Here is a 16,724-nt window from a genome sequence, read left to right on the forward strand (position 1 = left end):
TACAACTGCAGATCTATACATGTAATCAATTTCGAGGAGGCCCATACCCACTTCAGGATGGGGAATGCATAGTATTAGTATACACTGAATTTTATAAATCACTTGAGCATGAAGCATCCTTCTTGTTTTCCTGTTCAACCTATCCAACACCTTTTGGGGCCAGTCAATCTCTCTAAAACTATAAGTTAGGATAGGAAGAGAAAATTGGTTTATAGGTTGGACTTTATTCCTATATGTCAACACTGTTTTCAGTATTAATTTTAGTCTACTAAAATATTACTAAGTTTTATTCACATTTGTTTATGTTTTATTGTTGATCCTTCATCAATTCACAAATATTTATACACTCCCTCTTGCTCAAGTTCTTTTATATCACGTTCCTGTCCCAAACTGATGTTTTCTTGATGCTGTAGCTCTCCTGCTTTAAAGGTTGCTTTTGCATATTTATCAAGACCAAATGACATTCTATCATCTGAAAAAGTTTTGACCACTTGCAGTTGCACTTTCAGTTACTCATCTGATTAACAATGCAGTTTTAAATCATCCACAAAAATAAGATGAGAAGTCTTTATACTTTGTTGTTTTCTGGAAATCAAATTATAACCATGACCTAATCTGTTAAGGAGACAGCTTGATGGGTAACAGCAAGACAAAAGAGCAGCAGTGACAAAGTCACTCAGGAATATCCCCCTTTGAATTTTTATCCCTGGAATAATAATTTGTTCTTTATCATGGCTTAACTGCAAAGTGGTTTGCCACTGTTTCATGTTCACTGTAATGTAATGAATCAGTGAAGGGTGCATCTTATACATTTTTAAGCACTCATTCATCTATGAATGTTGGATACTGTCAAATGCTTTTTTGTTGTCTATCCATGCCATAATCAGATTCTTCTCCCTTTTACAGTTCTCCATTAAATCAACCAACTCTTCTTTTAGATAATTTCCTTCTAAACTGAGGGCGCATTTTTTTGTTTTCCATTTCCCGTGAGTATTCTATAGAAAGCTCCACAGCATCTTCCTGTGCCATATTCTCTTCAGTTTCATCCTGTGTCATCCGTACTCTTTCATATGGTAACTCTCTAGCCTGTCACACCCAAGACTGACTGTGTCAGAGTTCCCACAGTTTCCTGTGCCTTCCCTTGCTGTGCAACTTCAACTGAACTTCTGTACTAGTTTCTTATGGAAGGCTCCAAAGTATCTTCATATGACAACTGATTAGATTTTTTCCCACTCCACTTGTTTCTCCTTAATTTGGGGATGTATTACTTTATCCTGCAGTAATGTTATCTAAGTTAGATTATCTACAATAAATCCTTCACTTTGCAGGTAATCCATAACCTCGCTTTCATTTTCTTTAACTTCTCCATTACTAATCCTCTTTCCTACTTTTTCTCTTTGTTTTCTTATTTTTTGTATAGTAAAATTTTCTATATTTGGATGTCTTTGTCTGTATTTCTCTTCAAATATCTTTGGTGCAGATCTTTTTGCATTGATTAGTTTTGCTTTCTCCTTTGCATATGTATTAAATCTCTTTCTCTTTCTCTTTCCTATGTCCATATTTCGTCTTCAAATGTCTCCTGCTCCTCCTGTCTCTCCTTACTTGGAGTACTCATTGTTCCTTCATGCAGTGATATAACCTCTGTTAGGATACACTATATCCTTCACTTCACAGGCGTTCCACAACTTCAACTTCTATTTGTTTTAACTTCCGCTTTACTGATCTTCTATTCTACATCCCCCTTTGTGATCTCATTTTTTGTATTGTGAAATTTTCCATATCTGGATACCTTTTTCTGTATTTCTCTTTTTTTGGTATTGATTAATTTGGCTTTCTCCTTTGCATAAATATTGCACCATATCAAATCTCTCTTTCCCATGTCAATATTTCTTTTCTATACCTTTCAAAAATCTCTAGGTTTTGTTCTTTATATTTTTACACTTCCTCAGTCATTTCTTTTTCCAAACAACCCAAGGTTTCTTAGTCTATAAAATGTTTTTCATGAAACTGTTGTATTGATGAACACAACTTTTTATTTGTAGCTTCTGACAGTTTTTCTTGTGCAAGTATTTTTTTCTTTCCTCTAATTTCTCTCTTAATCTTTTTGTATATCTCCTGTCTGGAAATTCTTGGCTTCTTGCATAATAGTAACAATAAATAATTTAATTATTATCCTCGATAGTCCACTCTGTCATCTTTATGACTCTTTTTGGACTATCAGTTTTTGTGGGCTACTACTTTCTTCTATAATATGAGGTCCATTCCCCACCCCCACCCCCAGGCCTGGCTTAGCCCATTGTAGGAATGTTTCCAAGTTTTGAGGATTCTATACTGTCATTTTTTTCCTGTCCTGGTACCAGTGTGCCTGCCAGAACAGGGCAAGAATTGGTACTTTTCTATCCTGGCTCTTGTGCACCCAGCTATCTTTTTTATTTTTTTAACCTACTTCTGTCTATGATATATACCATATAAAATACAGTGTATATATCTGTTGATGTAGGTGTTGTGATCACTGAGAGATTCTGGGAGGTTGATGGCTAGTTTAATCTTCTGAGAGCTGGTTGAAAGTATGCATTCTAGTAGGGTGGTTTATTGGATACTTTGTCAAAGCAGGTTGGTTCTTGGATCAGCTGAGTGAAATGATAAAGGTTAATATTATGGGGAGTAGAATTATGTTTGTTAGAGGTCCAATTTATTTTATATCCACTGAGCAGGATGGTTTCTTGATTGAAAGTAGGTGATAAATAGCTAAGTATGTTTTCGGTAGCCATGGCATTTTGGGACAGGGATTTAGGCAGCTACAAAGATTATGGATTTCTGACAGTTTAGGTGGATTTTCACTATTAGTATTTCTTCATTGCTGTATTGTGGAATAGTTGGGAGATGGGTATGGATTTGTAAGGTGGCTTGAAAGATGATATCTATGCCCTCAGCCTGTTTACCTACGTGGTCCTTCCTAATGATGGTGTAACCAGGACAAATGATTTCTTCATATTTAATTTCAGCTTGGGGTATTGGTTAACTTTAAAATAGCCCTTCAGGACAGTTAGCCTTTGTATTCACCTATGAACTTATGAACCAGGTGTCAGTGATAACTAGGATGTGGGGATGATGGAATTTAATCCATGTTAAGGTCAGATATCTTATTGCAGATGCTGTGGGCATTAAGATTATATACTTGTAGGATGGAGGAAGAATGTAGAGTTTGTTGTATTTTAGAGGATTACTTAGGAGGAGAGTTTTTATGAAGAGGGGTTTGGGTGGGCTGGGTGTTGCATTTGTTTAGGTGGGGGTAGTGTTGGGCCAGGGTTGGGGTGTACATCTCTACTCTCTATTAATTTATTGGGATGGATTGTGTAGTTTTTGAAGTTACCCAGAAGTAGATTTAGAGTGTTTTTTTGCACTGGATTGTGGAGGTTTGCATTTGGTGTAGGTTTTTAATGTATGCTTTTGAGAGGATTCTGTCTTTCCAAGATGGATAGCCAAATAAGGGAGTTGCATCAGTGGAAAGTGGGTAATCAGATTTTTGTGGAGGACTTAGTTTGACCTGCATGATTCATAAGTAGTTAATAGGCTTAGGGTTCCTATTAGGGAAAGTAGATGTATATGCACGTTGGGAGGTATGAAATAGTTGTATAGAAGAGTATAGAGAGGAAATGAGAGAAACACTACTACAAAATATTGTGATGCACTTCTTAGGGAGGGGGGATGATAAGAGAAGGACTGGGAAAAAAAGATTGCTATTTTCTGATTTCTGATTAATTGGTTATTTATTAGGTTTTAATTGGTTGGCTGTAATGGCTGGTATGGGTAGTTAAGTGTCAGGTGATATGTTTCGAACAATAAATTTAATGATTTGCTGGTGGGTGGGGAGTGTAGCGTAGCAAAGCTGCTCATAGTGTGGCTGAGTGGACTGGGGCTAGTCACCAGAAAAAAAGAGTCAGGTCCTACGCTATGGTAATGTAAAAAAATCTGCTTATTCAGCCTCAGTGCAATCAAAGCCTAAAGATAAATCTTTTTAGTCTTGTGGTTGTTTTTATCAGACTGGTTACAGGGTTGCTACTTGCTATGTTACTACTTAAAGACAGAAACTAAAAGTAGGGAACACCGCTGCAAACCAATGATCAGACAAACTCTGCAGAGTGGGAGCAGTAAAATTGCACTGATGTATCAATGGGTGCTCAAGGCTGCTTAAACTCAAAGACAACCTACACAGGGGCAGATTACATCAGTAAAAACACAGATAAGCAATGTATTCTGTCTGTACATGCTGTCTTGGCTGTGGTAATGTTCTTAATATGCATCTGTGAAGTAGGATACAATAACAACAGCTACAAAAATTACTTAAACTATTTAGGGCAATAAAGAGGCAGGGAGGGGTAAATTGCAGGTGCCTCTGAATGCTGCTGTGTAACTTTTCCCCTTCACTGATGGGGTGTGTCAAACTTTAAAGCAGCTTTTCCCCTTACTTGAATTCCTCCTAGTTTTGCAGTACAGGTGGTACCTCACAATTCAACTACCTCTGAACTAAAGCGTTTCGCAATTCAACCATGCTGTCAACTGCCCGGACATCCTGCAATTCAACCGCCATCTCACAATTCAACCCAGAAGGGAAGCTGAAACTTTGTTCATTATTTCTTGTTGTTGCTGTGTTGTTTATGTAGTTCAGCTTCTTTTAAGTGTTGCAAAGGAGTGAAGAAATGGGGCAAAAGAAGAGTAATACTGGCAGGAACAATAAGTGTCCGAGCATTGAAAAGAAGAAAGAGATCATAGGAAAAGTAAGAGAGGAGATAAAATAGGAGGAACAGCAGAACAGTATGGCATGCCCACATGTACCGTCTCAACATTTTGGAAAAATAGAGACAGCATCATGGGTGTTAAGGTGTCAAATGGAGCCGCAAAGGTTTTGGACAAACACAAAAAACAATTCATGAAGATATGGAGAAGATGCATCTTGTTTGGATCCAGGAGAGGCAGATGAAGGGAGATCCAATAACTCAGACCATGATCTGTGAGAAAGCTAAGCTCATCTTTGAAGACTTAAAGAAAACAAAAACTCCAGGAAGTACCTCACAGCAAACAGAGGAATTTAAAGCAAGTAGGGGGTGGTTCCACAGATTAAAAAAATGAAGTGGCATCCACAGTGTTCTGAGACAGGGAGAGGCAGCTAGTGCTGACAAAGAAGGTGCACAGAAATTTGTCAATGAATTTGAAGAATTGATAGTGGGCAAAGGCTATCTGCCAGAACAGATTTTTAATTGTGATGAAACTGGAGGGGATTGCAAAGTAGGACTTACATAACCCAAGAAGAAGCTAGGATTCCAGGTCACAAGCTCATGAAAGATAGACTTACACTCCTCCTGACAGCAAATGCTAGTGGAGACTTCAAGCTGAAGCCTTTGCTGGTGTATCACTCAAAAAACCCAAGCTGCTTTGGAAAAAAATATATAAAATCAAAACTACCTGTAATGTGGAAATTAAACAACAAAGCTTGGGTATACCAATCAGTTTTCAAGAATTAGATTTTCGAGGAGTTTGCTCCAAGTGTCAAGAAGTACCTGACAGAGAACAATTTGCCAGTGAAAGCACTTCTGCATCTGGACAATGCCTCTGCCCACCCATGAGAGTTAGAGGAAATTCTTCAGATAGACTATGATTTCATCAAGGTTTAATTCCTGCCTCCCAACATAACTGCTCTCATTCAACCTATGGATCAACAAGAAAATGTCTGCTTCAAGAAGCTGTACACAAAAGCATTCTTTTCAAGGCTCTTTGATGATACCTATTCCTCAGATAAAACACTGAAGGAATTCTGGAAGACTGAGTTGAACATTCGTCATGCCATATCATTCATCAAAAGTGCCTGGGATGGAGTGCCACAGAAAGTTCTTTGTGCAGCCTGGAGGAAACTGGCTCCTTCCTTTTCCCAGGGAAAAATTTTGGATGAAGATGCTGAAGTAAGACATTGTTTGCACAGCAGAGCACCTCGACATAGGGGAGGTGGATGATGCGGATGTGGAGGAACTGCTACAAACCATGATGACAAGGTCACAATGAAGGAACTTACAGCCCTTTGCAAAGAACAGTTCAAAGAAAAGGAAAGAGACATTTTTTCTTAAGATGAGGACACCAAGGAAAATGGACCCATGCAGCAGCTTGCCTTAAAGAACTTTTAACACACTAGGAGAAGGTGCAAGCTACAGTCCTGGAGTGGCACCCCAACACAGATGACATCAACAGGATAATGGGCTTGTTTAACAAAATAATTGTGTACCTATTCAATACCATCCTGAAAAACAGGGAGAAACAAGTCACCCTGGACAAATTTTTTTCACCTACACCTGTCAAAGAACAGAGGAAACAGACAGGACATGGTGTAGAAGACTCCCCTTCCAACAACTAAAGACTAAGTGGGGTCTGTAAATAGTGTAAATATGGTGACTCATGTTCAGTTTTTGGCATGGACACTGGTGGGGCTGGGCAGAGAGAATGGGCACAAGTGTGTGATGCTGACTCACCTAAATGAATGAGCCAAGTAAGGGATTCACTAAGCAAAGTCCTGGAGAGGGATTAAAAAACAGACACACCAGTATACACTGTACTGTGTGTTATTATTTCTTTTGGGGGTGTGAACAGAAAACTGTTATAACATGTTTTAAGTTATAATGTTATTATTTCTTTTGGGAGTGTGGATAGGAAACTGATGTAATATGTTTTAAGTTATAATTTATATCACATTAAAGTGAACTAAATAAAACAATAATCATAATCAGAGACAACAGATATTCATTTCATAACTGCTGTCACACAGTGATCTAATAAGCATGCATTTTAGCTGGACAGGAGACATGTTAGCCTGCATTCTTAGATGAATTTAACATCAAATAAGTTTGTATGTAACATGTGAGCCATAGCTTTAGGAATGTACAGTAGTCCTCCATTCTTCATCCATCCGTCTTCCACATCCTCTCCTCCATTTAAGAGACGTTCTACACTTCAAATCATGGTGAGCTACATTTTAATAAATTTTTGTAGTGTATTTTTTAATTTTGTTTGGGATGGGAATTAATTAAACCATTTTCCATACATTTGTATGGGAAATGGCGTCTTGCAAGTCAACCGTTTTGCAATTCAACCATCGTTCCAGAACAGATTATGGTTGAATTGTGAGGTACCACCTGTGTTACGGATGGCACCTGTTAAAAGAATAACAAAGGTTTTCATATTATTATGCTGCTCTAACAATAAATCCCTGCTTCCAAACACTTTTTCTGGGCCTAGCAGTCTAGTGAAGAGAGAAAAATAGACCTGGAAATAAAAGGAGTTGAGCATAAAGGAGTATGATGTTAACAGGTAAAAAGCAAAATGTGAAAAAAACTAATTTTATTAACACACTAATTGCCCAGTTAAATATATATATATATATATATATATATATATATATATATATATATATATATATACACATATATATATATATATATATATATATATATATATATATATATATATATATATATATATATATATATATATATATATATATATATATATATATATATATATATATATATATATATATATATATATATATATATATATATATATATATATATATATATATATATATATATATATATATATATATACATACACACACACACACACACACACACACACACATATATATATATATATATATATATATACATAGGTATATGAGCATTATTGCGGTAAAATGATTGGTGAGTGTATTAGGTTCATAGGTTCATAGGTTTATACTAGGCTAACTGCCCTAGGGCATTTATAAGCCTAGCCCAAAGTTATATGTACCTTTATGTTAGTATAAATACTCATACTGTTTGTTGTTGTTTGCCTCTGTCCAGTAGTGACATGATTCGATGGTATTCCCTCCCTCTCATCCCCCCCACTGGTCAATATTTATTAGAAAGCAGGAGAGTGCCAGGCAAAGGTACACTCTGTTACTAGAAAGCAAAAGATGAGATAATGTTCTAGAGAAGAAATCAGACTTAACAGGAAAATCACTGAACCTCATCTCTGCAAAATGCACTCCAACTAATTGAAAGCACAAAGCCCACTTCATCAACATTGGAGAACTTATAGCATCAAGATCTGTTTAACACAATATGCATTCAGTTAATATTGAACATTACCGTAAGCAGTGCATTTGGCTCCTGAACCATAAACAATGTCAAAACCTAACTCCCTTGTTAAGGTTTAGCTCACAGTGTTGTAAAACTGTTAATTGAAGAACAAAATTCAGTGTTAAGGGAACCAGCACATTTGATCAGACAGCAATAATGCAGTTTAATGTGTAGAACAAGAGATACTTTGCAAAGAGTGATGACCTAAATAAAGTTAATTGGCTGTGCTTTTTACTGCAGCAATTGTAAATACAGCAGTACAGATGTTTAAAGCAGTTTAAGTATATCATTAAATGACATATTGACCCTAATAGTAGCAACTGAAGGAGAGAGTCACATCCAAGCCATGCATCTAAAGGGAAATCTGCATCAGGATAATCAGGTATGGGGGAAGGAGCTCAAACTGAAATAGAGCCAAATACTGCTTGAACATCACAAGGGGGACTGTAGGTTCTAAGTCCCTCCTTCCACGGGTGCTGGAATTGAGAAGCTTCCTCACCAAGGATTATATCTAAATTAAAGAATAAAATGACTGGCTGTAATAATTAGCTAGTAGAACGGTTCTGTTCTAGGGGTGTCCATTTGTCTCTGCATGGGATGAAATATTCAACAGACCCACATGCTTAGCCAGGGAAGCCTTGCATTTTTCACTTATGCTTCTCCCATGGTCATTTTTTGGCACAGTTCACATGATGGTCATCCCAACATAACAAACTCCAGTCTGGATAATATCAAGGTAGTACTGCAGAATGCTTGATACCTAAACAAAATCTCTGAACTTGATGCCTTCTTTTATCCCAAAGACATGAGTATCTGTTTAAGTTCAGAAACATAACTCCATAATAGTGAGAGCACTCCCTGTATTCCAAGGTGCAATGCCAATCATGCAATTGTGTGTGTTTGAGGGGCATCTATATTCATTCATAACCCCATTGTCTCTCACCAGAGTTTGCATTATACAAATCTAGAACTGGTCAAAATCCTACTTACATTCCGTAAAGTTATAGCATTATAGCCAGTTATAGATCCCACCATAACCCATTCAAAGCATACTAAATACCTTAACCAGTTAGAAAATTTAACAATCAAACTAAATATGTTTCTTATGGGTGACTTCTGCTATTGTCACATAAACTGGAGAACATATGCTAACAACAACAAATATGCTAAGAGATTTCTGGACTTTGTAAGTGCCAACATACTTGACTAGTTGTCCCCCTACCTACCTGAGGTATTAGCCTTTTTGAGATTATCCTCACAAATATTTCTCCCAACTGCATCATACTGCTTGTTAGCCCTTCCCTATTTAAATCAGGTCATCTAGTTGTGATCTTCTCTATAAAAACCTTTGTCACCTCTAAGCTTCTCTCTACATTCAAAGATGGCTCCTAAGCTGATTATTTACAATTTACTATTTAATAATCTTTCAAATAATCATATATGGTATAGTTGCTATTCAAACATTGTAAGTGAGACTGCTAACTACTGCTCTTAATTTTACTCATTCTTGGATGGTTGCATTAAGACATCCATAACAATCTAGCATAAATCTAATGTGAAGTTTAAAGCTAAACTCATATGGTGGAACTACCATATCAACAAATGCTGTAATAAAATAAAAAAGCGTCAGTGTCCATCTCATCATTGTAACAGGGAATTAAAACAGGTAATTCTCTCAAATTTACCATTAGGAAATATAAGGTTAACTATGAATTTAAGATTGCAACTAATCCAAATGAAAAGTATAAGGCCTTCTTCACCTATATTAGGAAGCTTAGATGTAACCAATAATACTGCATTGAATGTATCTCTGGTAGCACTACATTCTCTGACACCAAGAATATTGTTAATATTCTTGCTGAAAAATCCTCTTTTTGCTTCACTCCACCCACCATCCCCTCAATTCCCCTTCTGATCCTCCTCCTGAAGCCAACTTAGACAAAGTCCTTTTGGGATGTTCCAAAATTAAAAATACACTTCAATGAGTCTTGATAATATTCCTACATATATCCTGCAAAGCTTAAAATCCCACTGAGCAAAATCTCCCCATCAACTCTGCAACACTGGTATGTCCCTAAGGGGTGAAGAATAGCAACTGTGGTGATCTTGCATAAAAGTGGTCCCTCTACTGAACCTGGGAATTATGGGCCTATTAGTCTCACCATTGTTGTTTACAAGACTATAGAATTGATTTGGACCTGTAGATTGTGGAATAATTTCCCTGCAGGGACATTTGCTTGGAGACATACGGCTTAATTACATTTCAGCTGCAGAGACATATGGCTGCAACAAATTCACTGCAGACAGAGAAGAACATGAAGTATTGTGTCCACAGCTGGAGTAACCAGGAAAGGGGGTACTGGAATGTATGTGTGTGACCTATCTGACCTAGATCTTCCACAGAAGAACAGTCAGGTGAGGACCTGGAACCAGTGGCTGAACCAGCCAATCATCCCCAGAGAAAATGCCCTGCAACTTACAAGCCTGAAAGGTCACAGACTGTATTATAGCCAAACTAATGAAAATGATATAGGTGACTCTATATCATTGGATACACACAAGTTCAGCTTTATAAAAGGCAGATCATTATTGCTCACCCTGGCTGAGTATTTTGAAAAGGTCACTGAGGTCATGGATAAAGGGCATGCAGTCCACAATGCTTATTCAGAACTTGTTACGGTCTTTGATACTATCCTCTGGGCTGAGATTATTGGCTAAGTCTCCCATATCAGTATTAACTCATGCATAATTTCCTGGGCAAGAAACTGATTGTCTGACAGAAGCCATATTTTTAAGATCGGGGATATTTTTTCTGAAAAGAAAAATGTCACCAGTGGTGTTCATCTGGGATTTATCCTGGGTCTGATCCAGGTTCCAATTGCTCTCACTTATGCTAGTCTTTTTATCAGGTATGTAGTGTATCAGCTATTCTATTGTGATAGCTATTTTTCACATGCAGTTGTGTTTTACAAACAATACACAGATGACCTGCTTTTTAATAGAAAAGGACCTTTACAAGACTTTGATAAATTTCTGATAGAATTAATCATAATAATGTTGGTATTTATTTTACTTATGCAAGTAACTATTGTAAGATTGAATATTTGGATTGAATATAAAACTTTGTTGAGACCTTTGTGCAAGAAACCAGCAACTGCTAATATTTTTCTGTTAGTCACAGGTGTACATCTTGGTCATCTTACAAAGTCCTTGTCATGTGATGAGTTCCTTCAGCCCCACAGACTCTATTTAAAATGCAGTTTTAATATAGTTGGTGTTGACATTTATGGCAGATTATGTTGCACTGGGTACTTACAGGAATTATTAACTACCTCTTATTTAAGTGTATTACACCATATAAGCATACATATAAAGGGAATCTTGTAAACTTCAGGTACAAGAAGGACATTCCTAAGGAGGAGATTATATTTTGTGATTAGAGAGAATGTATTGCTAGAACTTTCAGAATGCACTGGCATTATTTTAGTTTGTGGCACTGTCCTTGTTATCATTTTACTTGATATCCCATCTATTTTTTAAAGATATTCTCAAAGTCTGTTGAATAGACATATCTACTTTGACATGCTTCTTGTTAATGGTCCCTCAAATATTCCTAGTACTTTCTGTAAGGGCTGCAAATGTTTGTCCATATAGGAACAGCAATGCTATTCATACAATTAATGTAATAGGCTTTGTGTTAATGCACATCAAGGATATTATAATTCTGCTGCTGTTTATGCCCTGAAGTGTCCTTCTGACAAATATTATGTTGGAACAACTACTGGGATAGTGAAACAGGTTTTGGAACATCTGGGAGGCATTTAAAATGCTGCAGCAATAGCAATTTTCTATGATTGCAATAGTGATTTTAAAAAGCTGAGACTTTTTATTATGTATGAATATAGAAATAAAACAAAATCCTTGAATATTTCTAGTATTTTCTTCCAGAAAGAAGCAAGCTTTATTTTTCTTTTAATACTGTGAATCTTAATGGAATGAACAATGAATCAAATTGCAAATATTTGTTATGAGATTGAATGTATGTATTTACTAGAATTTTCTGTTCCCCCTTTTTAATGATGGTTCATGGACTTAGTATTGTTATAAACTGAATGTCTATAGCTACTGTGCTTTAATATGCCAGGACCTTAGTTATTTTAAGGTTATGAAATAAAGTCCTTTACTTCTTATTTGGCTCTAAGCACGTCTTGTTTTATGGGAGAGTCTGGTGTATGGTGTAGTTCAATAACATTTCACAACTGGTTCCCGGGGTGAGTCCTTTTCTCACTACTTATTAATGATTCAGTACTTGATCTTCAAGTCCTGCTTATTAAGTCCAGCAAAATTTCTCCAGTAGTGCAAATAAGATCATAAAGAGATTTCAGGAGCCTTTGGTACTGTCTGAAACAAAGTAAATTTGAAGAAAACTACAAACTAAGATAGCATCCATGGCCTTGGTAACCACACATATACAAATAAATATCCTTAGGATTCAGATTTATGATATCTACTTTCCTATTCTATAAACGTAGCAACATAAACATTTCACAATGTTTCTTTTTCTTAATTTCATGTTGAGGCATACTGACAAGACGCTAGCTGAAGCCTGGGTAGCTCAGTCGATAGAGCACCAGACTCCTAATCTGAAGGTCCAGGGTTCAGGCCCCTGCTTGGGCATGCACTTCTTTATAGCTCAGAGGGTGTAGAAGTACATTGCAGTGATTGTAGTGCACAGGGTCCTGGGTTCAAGACTTGGTAGTGATGACTTTTAACCTATATTCTCTATCTCAAATTGTGTACTTAGAGGTGATCTCTGCTTGAGTTACAAAGCCATGTCTGACCCAGCTCTGTTAGAAATGCTACATCTAAAAAAATCCCAATCCCCCCACACCACATGCTCCAGAGACCTCAACCTCATTACCACAATCAGCAGAACATGCTGGAGAGACAGGTTCCTCACCCAGAGACTGCCCATGCTCTTGAATAGACTTCCCATACATGTCAAGCAGAGCACCTCACTGACCCTGTTCAAGAGAAATCTTGATGAGTGGATGGATAATAGAAAGTTTACCCCGGGGATCACTCCAGTGGCTCTACATGATAGAGGCACTGGGAACCAATGTCGGGCATCATGATGCCAGGCACTTCTATGGGCTAGGCTTGTAAAGGCTCCAGGGCCATTAGCCTAGTACACACATATGAACCTATGAACTTAGACTTTGGTATAAATTCTCATATTCCTTAGCGTCAAGGCTAGAGGGGCTATTGAGACTAATATACTTATTCCTGAAATGCTCTAACTCAGCAAGTAAGTGAAGTATATTTGAGACTCTAGGTAACCAAGGTTCTGGTTTCAATCCAACAGAGGTTGTATACTTTAGACTGACTGTTCAGCCTGTAAATGAAGTGCCTTAGACAATGCTATTCATGAAGGTTTTGGGCTTAAGTCCCATAGGGATTATATGCTTTTGGTCTTGGTAGTTTGAGCATAAGATTGAGGCTATGAGTTATTAAAGAGCTGCTTCCTGTGGCAAAGGGTTTAATTCCTTTAGCCTTCATTTTCTCATTATGTGACCTTGGGAAAGTAATTTAACTTGACAGTGCTTTGGAGCAGTGGGGCAATTGGGCTAGGCTTCTCAGTGGTCCTCTGGACCTCTTGACTAGTAATTACCAATGAACTCATGAACCAGATGTAGACCTAAACTTGGCCTGTAACACTGATCTGCTTCAAAAGATAGTCAATAAAATGTGGAGCTTTACTGCACTGTATGCCCACATCAGACATCACTGGATGTATTTTTGAAGAGGCAAAATTGTTGCCAATCACTTCAAGGGTAATAATGTTACTAGTAGCTCATAACTTTAAATTTATAAACCAGGGGTACTGCCCATGTTTATCAAGAAAGCTTCAAATTAAAACCTACAACTATCCACTCAAATCACAAGACAAGGGACTCCTAAACCTTAACAGACCTGCATTTAGTTTAGCCATAAGAGAAAAGCTCTTTTCTAAGACTGCACCAACATCCTGCAACCATGTTACTTTTAGTGCTGGAAAATTCTACATTTATGGAACATTTAGCTTTAAGCTGGTCAATAAGTGACCACTGTTTATTGCTGCAGCTGCTATAGGACAATGACTAGCTGCATAGTCAACCAACCAGTAAAGTGTATTATTAAACAACATGGTTATAGTTTTGTCGAGTGGCAGTGCAGTATACTGACCATAATTGCTGGTATACATTTAACCTCTATAATGTACAGTACTATTCAACATTGTTTAATTTTGCACATATGCTAAATTCCCACAGTGTTATTCTTTTATCAACTGTTTTTATCCATTGAGTCATCTTACCTGAATAGTTGTTTTTTCATAAATCCATAAACTCAAAATGCACTGTGGACTGTTCTAACAGATTGTCATATTCCATTCAGTCCTTTCTGTTTTGCCTGCCAGTTGTATCAATTTGAAAAGGTATTATAATACCAATTGAATGTATTACTAATGTGTCACCTTGACTGTGATTATTTACATGTCATATTCCAATTGTCATTTATATTGTGTCATCCCATTGTGTCTTTCATCCACTGGGTCATTCTAATATCTTGATATTTCATCCATCCTCAACCACTTTTTCCCATGAGATCAGGGTGTCACTTCAACAGTGTCAATCATCCCGAGCCAAGGTTTACACCACTGGGTGGCTAGCCCTGCCACAATAGTTCATCCATACCACTCACTAGCACACACACTCACACCTATGTCCAATTTAGAGTGTCCAATCCACCTACTGCATGTCTTTGGAATGTGGGATGAAACTGGAGCACCCGGAGGAAACCCACATGACCACAGTGAGGACATGCAGACTCCGCACAAAAGGCATCCAATTGAACTGGAGAGCCTCTTGCTGTGAGGTGACCACTGCACTACTGTGGCTGCCCAGATCATCTTAAAAATAAATCTTCCAGCTACCTTAATATTGCTAGTCTGCTGATTGCAAACATACTAAGAGGGATTTATCATCAATCGTGTAAGCTTTACATGAAGCCTACATAATGTTTACGTGTTAGCTCAATGAGCAGCAGTGCGAATTGCATATGTACGCTGCTCATCCCTCTTACATGAATGCAAACACTTCCTTGGCCAGCAACAGTGCTGGAAGCCATAAAAATGTGTTGAGCAGCATGAGCACACACACAGTAAACAAATGGCTTGTCTATAAGCAAACCTGTTAAGCGTTCACATGCAGACAGCAGGAAGACTTGCATTGGGCAAATAATGCAAGTTGTACCAGGCAGGGAAAGTGTACTAAATATAATGTGCACATAAATCAAACATAAGAATACAGAAATAAGTAAGGGGGGGGGGTAAATGGCAAGGGTAACTACAATAGATGGGTTACCAGGCAGGGAATGTGTACTAAGGACAATGTACACAGAGGGTAAATGTTAAAGATGTACTAAAATAAATTATTTAAAGGTGCTTATGTTACAAAGAAAATTTTGTAAAAATAAAATTGTCATAATATTTAGTGATGGTCACACTTCCTGAGTAAAAATAGGTAAATAAATGCAGACGTGATATTATAAGATGTGAGAGTTACACAAAGTAACATTATAACAGAAGGGATTAAATGAGATATAAATGTCATTAACATGCTGAGTTGAGATGAAAGTTAACAAAGACAGTACATACATTAGAGGATATTTGCATAGCATGCATTTTCTCAATATAACATGCTAGAAAATAAGAATGGCTCAGAAGTCACAATCTCCTTTTGCAAGAATCTAAACCATGCCATCAGTGAGCTGTGTATTAACTGTGTATGCTACAGAAAAAGTCATGACACATGTACAAGGAGGATCACCCTTGAAGTGAATTATGCACTTTAATATTCTAATGGATATGATCCCATAAATTTCTTCTAAAGCTTAAAGTTTCAATACTTCGAACTTCAAATGGCAGAGACCAGAAGATCGAAGTTTTGAAACAAAAACAAAATAAAATCAAAATAAAAACAAAATTTTTTTTAATGTTTTTGCAGGGGGCAAGCCTCCCTGTAGATCCCATTTCCCCCTGCCTAAATAAATATTCCAACTTCGAGATCGCACTACAGTGAGGAAAAAGTTAAATAGCCCATTCCCTGCTGTACGGCGATCTCCATTCTAAACGTTCGACATTTCAAAATTTCGATCTTCTGGTCTCAGCGATTTGAAGTTCGAAGTTTTGAAACTTCGAGCTTCTAAAGGGGATCCATATCCCATACATAGTTTTGTGTGTGTGTGTGTGTGTGTGTGTGTGTGTGTGTGTGTGTGTGTGTGTGTGTGTGTGTGTGTGTGTGTGTGTGTGTGGTGTTACAAATGTGGGAGTAGAGTGTGACATAAGTAATGCCCTTGCCTAAGGCACTCCTGCCTGACACAGTTATTATGCAGTCAGGTAAGAGCAGATGCAAACGCCACACTACAATGCAATTTAATCCACAGAGCTGTGTATTCTCAGTATCTGCCACAGGAGGTAGGAGTGGATATTTTCCCAAACAACTGAAATTAATGTGTGAA

At 37.3% G+C, this 16,724-nt stretch overlaps 1 non-coding gene across 1 annotated transcript; it reads left to right on the top strand.

Annotated features, from left to right (window-relative positions):
* Positions 1 to 12,769: 12,769 nt before the first annotated feature.
* On the top strand, positions 12,770 to 12,842 carry TRNAR-CCU. Its single transcript has one exon. It is a non-coding gene; the product is annotated as a tRNA-Arg (tRNA).
* Positions 12,843 to 16,724: the final 3,882 nt, after the last annotated feature.

The sequence above is a fragment of the Protopterus annectens genome, chromosome 5.part0 (genome assembly GCF_019279795.1).
Source record: "Protopterus annectens isolate FY-2018-M chromosome 5.part0, PAN1.0, whole genome shotgun sequence".
Lineage (NCBI taxonomy): Eukaryota > Metazoa > Chordata > Ceratodontiformes > Protopteridae > Protopterus > Protopterus annectens.